The sequence below is a fragment of the Grammomys surdaster genome, unplaced genomic scaffold, assembly GCF_004785775.1.
Source record: "Grammomys surdaster isolate TR1022 unplaced genomic scaffold, NIH_TR_1.0 126612, whole genome shotgun sequence".
In the NCBI taxonomy this organism is placed as follows: domain Eukaryota; kingdom Metazoa; phylum Chordata; class Mammalia; order Rodentia; family Muridae; genus Grammomys; species Grammomys surdaster.
This window is the reverse complement of record NW_021621401.1, coordinates 2,245,202-2,254,151: the sequence shown is the minus strand read 5'-3', so window position 1 is coordinate 2,254,151 and position 8,950 is coordinate 2,245,202. Positions and strand designations below refer to the sequence as shown.

Here is an 8,950-nt window from a genome sequence, read left to right as displayed (position 1 = left end):
TCCTCCTCCTCCTCCTCCTCCTCCTCCTCCTCCTCCTCCTCCTCCTCTTCCCCCTCGCCGCGTCTATCGTCGTTTTCTGCACAGGAATCTGCCTTGCAGTTTCAAAACGACGAGCTGGAACTCCGGGCCTCAGTGAAGACTCTGCAGAGGCAAGCGGGCTGCCTGCGGTTCTTGGAATGTGTTTCCTATCCGAAGAGCGAGGTCTTCTCAAGTTTAAAAATCCTTTGTCTTTTTACAGAGAGCAAGAAAAAAAAAAAAAAAAAAAAAAAAGGGAAGCTCCGACGCAGATCCACAAAGCTGAGATCCTAGCTAGTTCCAGGCGCTGCTTCTCTTCTCGAGCCTGCGCCCCCAGGGACCTGAAAAATGCTAGCCCAGCCAATGCGAGGAGCTCACAGGCTTTTGACCACTTTTCGGGTTGTGCTGGGTTGAACCCAAGCAGACTAGTAATGACTAGAAGCCGGTGATCTGGAACCAGATTTGCGCTTAAGGACTACTGGCAAACTTCAAACCGGTATTTTTTAGCAAGCCAGATGTCTTGCAGATTGTCCCACAACCCTGTTTCCTCTAAGTGTGTTTTGTCTCACGTAGCCCAGGGTGCCTCAGACCCACCATAAAGCTGAGAACGACCTTGAACCAATCCTCCTGCCTTCCCTTCCCACTCTCGAGATTGACAGGCCTGGCTTGTACTGCCACGCTGAGCTTCTGTTTTTCTTATAAGAGTCAAATTTGAGGGGGAGGGAGGGGGTAAAAATGTTTCATAGACTATAGGACTAGTCAGAAAGAGCGTGTCAGCTTAGTAAATCAACCCGTTTGGTTGAGCTGTATTTCCGAATGCCTGGGTGGCATTTGCACATTATTCTTGCATGTTTGATAAGCTTGTTCATTGTAACTTGGTTGCTTCCCACATGATGCAAAAAAGTCCCCTCCTTTTCTCTTTTTCTTTAGATGAAGTAAGGGGGATCTAACCAAAAACTTGGAGGCATGCTAGAAAGGGCTCTCCCGCCTTCTCCTTGAGTCCACTCCTGGAAGGTTACTGAAGAGTGCAGCGATAAGGAACACGGGGATGTAATTGTGTTCTCCACAAACCCTGGAGAGTTATCAGAGGGTCTCAACATCTTAGGACCCCTCCTCTCCCAGGAGAAAAACTTTCCAGAAACGGTATCCTGGGAACGGAGGCAGCAGGTAGGGTATTTTTCTATGCATGTTGATCTGTACAGCACCGATTCAGGTGCATCCCAGCCGCCTGCTCCAGTTCTCCCTGCATTCCCAGGATCCCTGAGCGATTGGCAATTGCCATCTAAGTAACCACAACTCTGAGGCTCCGTGAGCCTTCTCGTGTCCATATAGATTTGGACAAAATCCCTTTACTGCTTTGAAATTTCTCTGATGTGGTGGTTGGAATTGGGGTTGGAGAGGAACCGCTACTTAGCTCAGGCTATCCTAAACTCAGTTCTCCTGCCCAATGCACCCTGGAGCTGGAGTCCCAGGCGTACACAATCCTTCGCCGTCAAGGTTGTTTTGTTTTGTTTTGTTTTGTTTTGTTTTGTTTTGATTTGATTTGATTTGTTTTGTTTTGTTTTTGCAACACCACAGCTGGATTGACTTTTTTTTTTAAATTCCAACATTTCCCATTAGTTTTATCTATCAGGTTAGTTTGAATAATCCCAGCCATTCTTGATGAAAATTGTGAGTTACAAGCTGATGCTGTAGCTCGGCTAATTGCTTGTCAAACCCTGGGTTCCAACCTGAACCCCAGATTAATATACATGTCTATATTTTCAGCACAGGAGAAGTGAAGGCGGGAAGATCAGAAAGGCAGTTCAGGACCAGCCTGAGCTACAGGAGCGAGAGACCCTGCCTCAACCAGAAAACAAATAAGGTCCAAACAAACAAACAAACACCTTGAGTTCTTACGGACTTCCGTTTTTCATTTGTTTGTTTAGTTATATCTTCTAAGAACCCAAGGTCGACTTCGAATTCTCAAGATCTCCACTTTACAGGGCCAGGATTGCAGAGTGGTTGAACACAGTTTTTAAATTCTCATACAGTTTAGGTAATAGTCAAGATTTTATGGACCAAAACAGCGGGGCTCGTCCGGGATTTGAACCCGGGACCTCTCGCACCCTAAGCGAGAATCATACCCCTAGACCAACGAGCCTCGAGCATGGGATCCATCTGTTCCTTCTAAGGGAGATATAGTGGAGTGTGCGGTTGGAATCACAAGGAACTGAATTCTGGATAAATCTATTTAAGGGCGGTAAGAGACTGCCCAGCGCCCCACTCCATCCAGAACGCCAAACGTAGAGTAAACTCTGTGACATTTCCACCCACTCTAATCTAGTGCGTCCAGTGCTGCTTCAGGCAGAGCAAAAGACCCGCAAACTGCTCACAGCCTCCAGTTCTGGCCTAAATGTCAGAATGCAGAATCCCAACAATGGGGCACTGCGGGGAAGTGTCAGCGTTGTGTCAGCGTTGTCTCTGGTTGACTACCAACCAAAATAACACTTCGCCCAACGTGGGGCTCGAACCCACGACCCTGAGATTAAGAGTCTCATGCTCTACCGACTGAGCTAGCCGGGCACCTGGTCTCACTGTTTTCAAGCATCATAATTACCAAGGTTGGAAATGGTGCTTGAGGACCCCAGAACCAAGAATTGGATCTGACTGGCTCAGGGTGACCCTGAGGGGAGCAGGCTAAAGGACTAGCTCCAGCTCGGACTCTCGGTATGGATCATCAGAGTTTAACTTTGGCGTCCCAGCTGAGGCTCCAGAAATGGAGTTCTGGACGGCAATATTGTACTGATCTGACACGGCCCAAACGTCCACACACCAGGTCTCTAACTCCAATGGCCCCGAGACGGGGATACCTAGGCAGAACCCGCAAGAGTCCTTAACTACTAGAGAAAGAGGCAGAAGAGAGGGCTAAGGGAGATGGAACTGGGTTCTCGCGCGGGCACGACCACCACACACCTAGACGATCAACTCAGCTCCCGCTAGGCAAAAGCTCTACCGCTGTGCTCGCCTCACGCCATCTAAAATCTGTCTCGTAATTTTGTAAAGGTGAATTGCCCTTTTCTTTGTTCATTTCTTTGTAGAGCGAATTCTGCAAAGTACAAGATAAGAATTGTGGGCTTCTGTCAGGAACAGAGGATATAAGAAATTATAAGTCACTCTAAATCTGCTTCCGTTTCCTCCCCACCCTCAAGCCCCCGCCCCACCCCCGATACACTGTTGTACATCATTTTTGGGATATTTGACTTGTGGGAGGTTTTCAAGCCCTCTATGCCAAACAAAAACAAAGATCAGGCCTGCCAATATCGTGTCTGTAGGAAGGAGGGATCGAGGGACTCAAAGCTGCAGGCTCTGAGCCACAACTGGGTTTGGGGGTTGGCTACCTCAGACCCTGTGGGCTACCCCAAGGTTTCGTCCAGAAGTCTGAGAGGACCAAGAGTCCTCCTACGAGTAGAGGAAGAGTGGGCAACAATATGAAGGATTTCCCCTTCTAAAGTCACTTGGAAAGGAGTTGTGCCTTTCATTCACATGATTTATTATAAAGTGGGGTTTCCTTTGGTTTTCCTAGACAGGAATTCTGTGTGTCCTATTAGTCCAGGAACTCGCTCAAGAGACCCGCCTGCCTCTGTCTCTGTCCTGTGGTGAGATAGACCGCCATTAACAACACATCTTAAGATTCACGAAGTCCACACCAAAATTTACTGCCGCCCAACGTGGGGCTCGAACCCACGACCCTGAGATTAAGAGTCTCATGCTCTACCGACTGAGCTAGCCGGGCAACTGTTTCCTTGCCTAGAAGTTTACTAAACGTGACCTGAAGGTATTAAACTGGCTAAGTTAAAGCCATTTCAGATTAGGGGCAGCTTCTAAAACAAGGAGTTTCACTTCCACACAGCAGACATACACCCGGGACACTGAGCTACACACCTCTCAGCCCAGAGCGCCAAAAGTAGCAACTAGAGAGTAACGGGAGGACCCTGAGGCTAGGGCTAGTTCCTGCGGACGCTCTCGGGGAACAAACGATTGATCGTCTGTCTGTATGTTAAAAATTCGGAATAAGGCTGAACCCTCCCTCCAGTCCCTGTCCCCTAACCACTCAAAGTAAGCTTCCCCAGAGTTTGGCCAGACCTTGGCTAACACTTGCTCCGTTCGCACATCATAGAAACGTAATGCAGACAGACACAGCCGCGGCTGGCGCTGGAGGAGCACGGGCCAACCTGGATTCGCACCTGCACCAGGCCTCTGCGCATCTGGTCAGACAGAAGACAGACACCCAGTAGTTGCTTATTAAACTGTATGTTTGCCCCGACAGACGTCTCTGCTTTCCTTTGTTTCCCCAAAACTGAGCCTAATCTAAACGTAGAGATGTCTCGTGTGAACTGATGCCCTGACTTTGTCGTTAAGAGCTGGAGCCTCTCAGGTCTTAACCCAGGTGGCAGAGTCTGGGATCTGGCAGAGGGTGGCCATAGCGGGAAACAGGTCAGTCAACTAGGGCTCAAAATGTGGATCAGTAGGGTTTAGGTTGGTATCCTAGCCGAGGTTCCAACAAAGCCAGGGGTACGGATCTGAGCACCCGCGGAACAGAGGCACCCTCGGGGTCCTATCCACACCCACACTCTGGGCTTCTCCTCGGTCCTTTTCTGTCAGAGTTCCGGGAATCTGGTCTTACCCGTGCCTCAGGAAGGAGACCTATCACACTCCACACAGAATACCAGAAGCTTCAGTTGAAGTCTCCAGAACACACGCTAATGGGTGTCTGTCTTCAGTTGTATCTCTATCTCGAGTCCTATTTCCAGCCTAAGGGCTGGGCTGAGCTGCCTCGTCCACGTAATTGCGAACATTCTTTATTGTGGAAGGAAGAGGCACAAGAGAGCTGACGTAGAAAGGACTTGGTTGTCACCTCGCCGCCCCCACCCCCCACACACAGGGGTTCTTGTTAGACTTCGGCGCGCAGTTTGGAACAGACGACACCAGACCAAACGGTTCCAAAGAGGAGGGGGTTTATTCAGGGCAGAGGGCAAAGGTAGGGAGAGAAACGGGAGAAGATGGTGGAGAACGAGGAGAGAGAGAGGAGAGAAGTGGAGGCCAGCCATGACCACGTGGAGAGAGGGGGAAGGAAAGGGAGGAAGGGCGAAGAGAAGCTAGAGGCCAGAGAGTAAGGGGGGGGGGGCAAGCAGCCCCTTTTATAGTGGGCACGCCTACCTGGCTGTTGCCAGGTAACTGTGAGGCGGAGCTTACCTGGGTGTTGCCAGATAACTGTGGAGGTGGAGTTTAGTTAGAATACTAACAGTTCACATCTGACTTGACACAGGCTGGACCAGTCTCCACCACCATGCCACGTTTTTGTATGAAGAAGTACTTGGTTCGTTTTTTCCATTCTTAAGACTAAAAGACCTTTTTCTATTTCAAGGATATGTTCATTATTGTTCTCCTTTAGATACAGTAAATGTAACTCGTGCTCATAGAACCTGTTTTCTTGATGTTTTTAAAAGTAAATGGCAGAGTTTGTTTTTTAAAAAAACTATTTCGCATTTATTTATGTGAGTGATGAAGCTCAGGTCTTCACACTTGGCAGCAGATATCTTTACCTCCTCCCCTTCCTCCTTCTTCTCTTCTTTCTCCTCCTCCTCTTCCTCCTCCTCCTCCTCCTCCTTCTCTCTCTTTCTCTCTCTCTCTCTCTCTCTCTCTCTCTCTCTCTCTCTCTCTCTCTAAATGATCTATTTGTTTTTAGTGTAAGGGTGTTTTGTGTGTGTGTACAGTGCCCAAAGAGATCAGAATAGAATATTAGATCCCCTGGAACTGGAGATGGGCCACCATGTAGGTGCTGGGAATTGAGCCCAGGTCCTCTGGAAGAGCAGACCGTGCTCTTAATTGTTGAGCCATTTCTCTAGCCCTGTCTTTTATTTAATTTTTTTTTATTTATGAGTATATGTGAGGCTGAGTTTTCGTGCATTATATGCAGACCAGAAGAGGGAATTAGATCTCCCAGACTTTGGTGGCAGTGATGAACCACCATGTGGGTGCTGGGGCAGGAAGCTGGATCCTGTGCAAGGGTACCAGGTGCACTTAACTTCTAAGCCTGCTTTCCCAGTGGAAACCCCACTTCTATTTTCTTTATATATTTCTCTCTACAGGGGATTTTATAAAATATTCCATAAAAGTGTGTTTCCTCATCAAACTTGATTATTTACTTTTGCCTGGCATAGTCAATCCGTGTGATTATAGCTGAACTTTCTTCAGTTTTGTTTGGTTTTGTTGACCCCCTCCCCCAAGTTGGTACTCAAATACACAAATTTATATCACTTATGATTTAAAGTTCAAGGCTTCAGTTCCCAAAACAAAACAAAAAACAAACAAAAAAGCAAAGACCACTCGTCCATTTGTATGTCTAAAGTGGAAAGTGGAAGAGATCCCAGTCTGATCTCAGGACTAGAAACTAGAGAAGGGAAAAGAAGAACCCAGGAAGCTTCCCTCTGGGTGGTGGCTCAAGTCTTTAACCCCAGTACTAGCACTCTGGAGGCAAGACTGGCAAATTACTGAGTTTGAAGCCAGCCTGGTCCAGGACAACCATGGCTAGGAAGGGAAAGGGCTATGCAGAGAAACCAAACCAACCAAACAACAACAAGAAAAAAGAAATGACAGTGTAGGTGAAGAGCCCTGGGGTAGGGGACCAGCAAGAGAAGGCCTTCTGTTATCACCAACAAACACCAATAGCCTTGCACCTCCTTCCCAGGCTCCTACCTTCCTCTCTAGGAACTCCAAGGAAGCCAGGAGGTGGGGGAAGTCCAGAGTCAACCTTTTCATAAAGAAGACTTGGGCTCCTATGTACGTAGGAAGAAACATTTCTCAATGCCTCTGACACTGAGAGTTCAGGGCTGTGACTCAGCTGTAATGTGCACCAGTGCTGAGAGCCTGCGGCCTTTGAAAACAGCAGCCGAGAGCACCTTAGGTTCAAGCCCTAGTACTTGGTAGGAAAACAGCTTTGGTGTCCAGAGCTGAGGTCTCACGGGTAAACCGTGGCGATCTCTGAATATCATCTACAGAAAGAAACAATATAATATGGTTGCTTAATTATTCATTTTTTATCTGTTGTTTTGTTTTGTTTTGGATAAGCCTCACTGTGTAGCTCTGGATGGCCTAGAACTCACTATGTAAACCAGGCTAGCCTTGAACTTGTAGAGATGTGCCATCCTTTACCTCCTCCCTGTTACTGTATTAAAGGTCTACACCGATACACCACACAAATTAATTGATTGAATTTTTAATTCTTTTTTTTAATGTTTATTTGTTATGGGTGGAGGTCAGAGGTCAAAGGACAATTTGTGTGAGAGTAAGTTCTCTCTCTCTGTCATGTGAGTACTGGGGATACAGTCAGGTGACCAGGCTCAGCAGCAAGCACTTTTAGCCGTGAACTAACTCTCTGGCCTCTAGATGGGTTGCTTGTTTGTTTGTTTGTTTGTTTGTTTTTAAATAAGTCCAGTTTGTTCAGGATTTGAACCCCAGCACTCTCTTGATCTAAGTAAGAATCATGTTTCTAGTCCAGCTGTCAGTTTCCACTAGTGTCCCGCACTGAGTGGGTCCATGACAGGATTTCCACAGTGGAGTGGAGGAGTCTCAGGAATTTGAGTAGCAATCTGCTGCACTCAATGGTGGAGTTTCTATAACACAGTAAGGCAAGAGAGTAGCCACTAGCCAAGTGTCTCAGGACTCTTGTCCAAACATTACATGACCCAACGTGGTGCTAAAAACCCATGACCCTAAGATTAACAGTCTGATGCTCTCCACTTGCCAGTCTCTTAGAACACAAACAAACAAAACAAGAGGTCGTGTGCTCTACTGACTGAGCTAGCTGGAAAATCCATACAAACACTTCTGGGGTGCCGGTATAAACTCGTTTTGCAGATGAATTTTAAATTTCACATCTTGGCATTTGCCTAAGGGTTGTCTCTCCAAAAACTCTGACCTGAGCCAAGGGCAGAGATTGGAGTTGCAGGCACAGGTTTTAATAGTCTTTCTGACTAAAGATTGGACTGAAGGTATTCAGGAGGCTTCCCTTCAACAGGCAGATGTAGCCATCTGCAACAGTTTGTGTTGTATTGTAGAAGTGCCTTCTACAATAGTTGGGCTTCAATATCCAGAGCCAATTTCTCAGGGTTAAGTCTAGGTCTTTTGACCAGTGCCTAGGATACAGTTTCCTAACAATTCCTAATGAGTCAGAAACTAAAAAAGCAAAATAAAAATGGGCTCGTCCGGGATTTGAACCCGGGACCTCTCGCACCCTAAGCGAGAATCATACCCCTAGACCAACGAGCCCCGTCAATTACTGTGGCGGCTCTACTTTATGGTGGTAGTTAAAACAACGACAGACCCTGAAGCGAGTAAGAATGTTTTAGATAATTCCGGAAGGGCAAATTCTGGGACAGTGTACGCCAAAATAATCAACTTTTCCAGTCTCCCTTCACAACCTATAAAGTGTGAAACAGCCCCAAGTCCACAATCCGGGGTCCCATCGGTCTTGGCCTTGGCTACGGGCAGCAAAGCTGGGATCAGCGTTTGCCCGCGCGGCTGCTCGCTGTCTGGACGCTGAGGTCTCTCCCAACGATCAGATGGAATCCCTAAGATTCGAGGGGCGGCTGCGTGGAGGGTCCTTGCCCGCGTCCTTGGTCTCGCAGCAGCGCCAGAGCTCAGTAAATGTCAGCTGAGTGCCAGCTGTATCAAACCCCTCGCCACTTCTTCCATTTTTGTGTTCCATCTGCCCATCCCGGTCAAAATCAAGAAGGCTCCCTCCTCAGCCGGTTGTAGTGGCTCACGCGTTTAATCTTCGATGCCATCCTGGTCCACATAGCGAATTTCAGGACAGACAGGGTTGCATAGATGGATTGTATCTCAAAAAAAGAAAAGAAAAGAAAAGAAAAGAAAAGAAAAGAAAAGACAAGAC

The 8,950-nt window shown here is 47.5% G+C and overlaps 4 non-coding genes across 4 annotated transcripts; all 4 read right to left on the bottom strand.

Moving 5' to 3' along the window:
- Window positions 1-2,086: 2,086 nt before the first annotated feature.
- Window positions 2,087-2,158, bottom strand: Trnap-agg. The gene has a single exon. It is a non-coding gene; the product is annotated as a tRNA-Pro (tRNA).
- Window positions 2,159-2,507: 349 nt separating this feature from the next.
- Trnak-cuu lies at window positions 2,508-2,580 on the bottom strand. The gene has a single exon. It is a non-coding gene; the product is annotated as a tRNA-Lys (tRNA).
- Window positions 2,581-3,717: 1,137 nt separating this feature from the next.
- Trnak-cuu lies at window positions 3,718-3,790 on the bottom strand. The gene has a single exon. It is a non-coding gene; the product is annotated as a tRNA-Lys (tRNA).
- A 4,463-nt stretch (window positions 3,791-8,253) lies between these two features.
- Window positions 8,254-8,325, bottom strand: Trnap-agg. Its single transcript has one exon. It is a non-coding gene; the product is annotated as a tRNA-Pro (tRNA).
- Window positions 8,326-8,950: the final 625 nt, after the last annotated feature.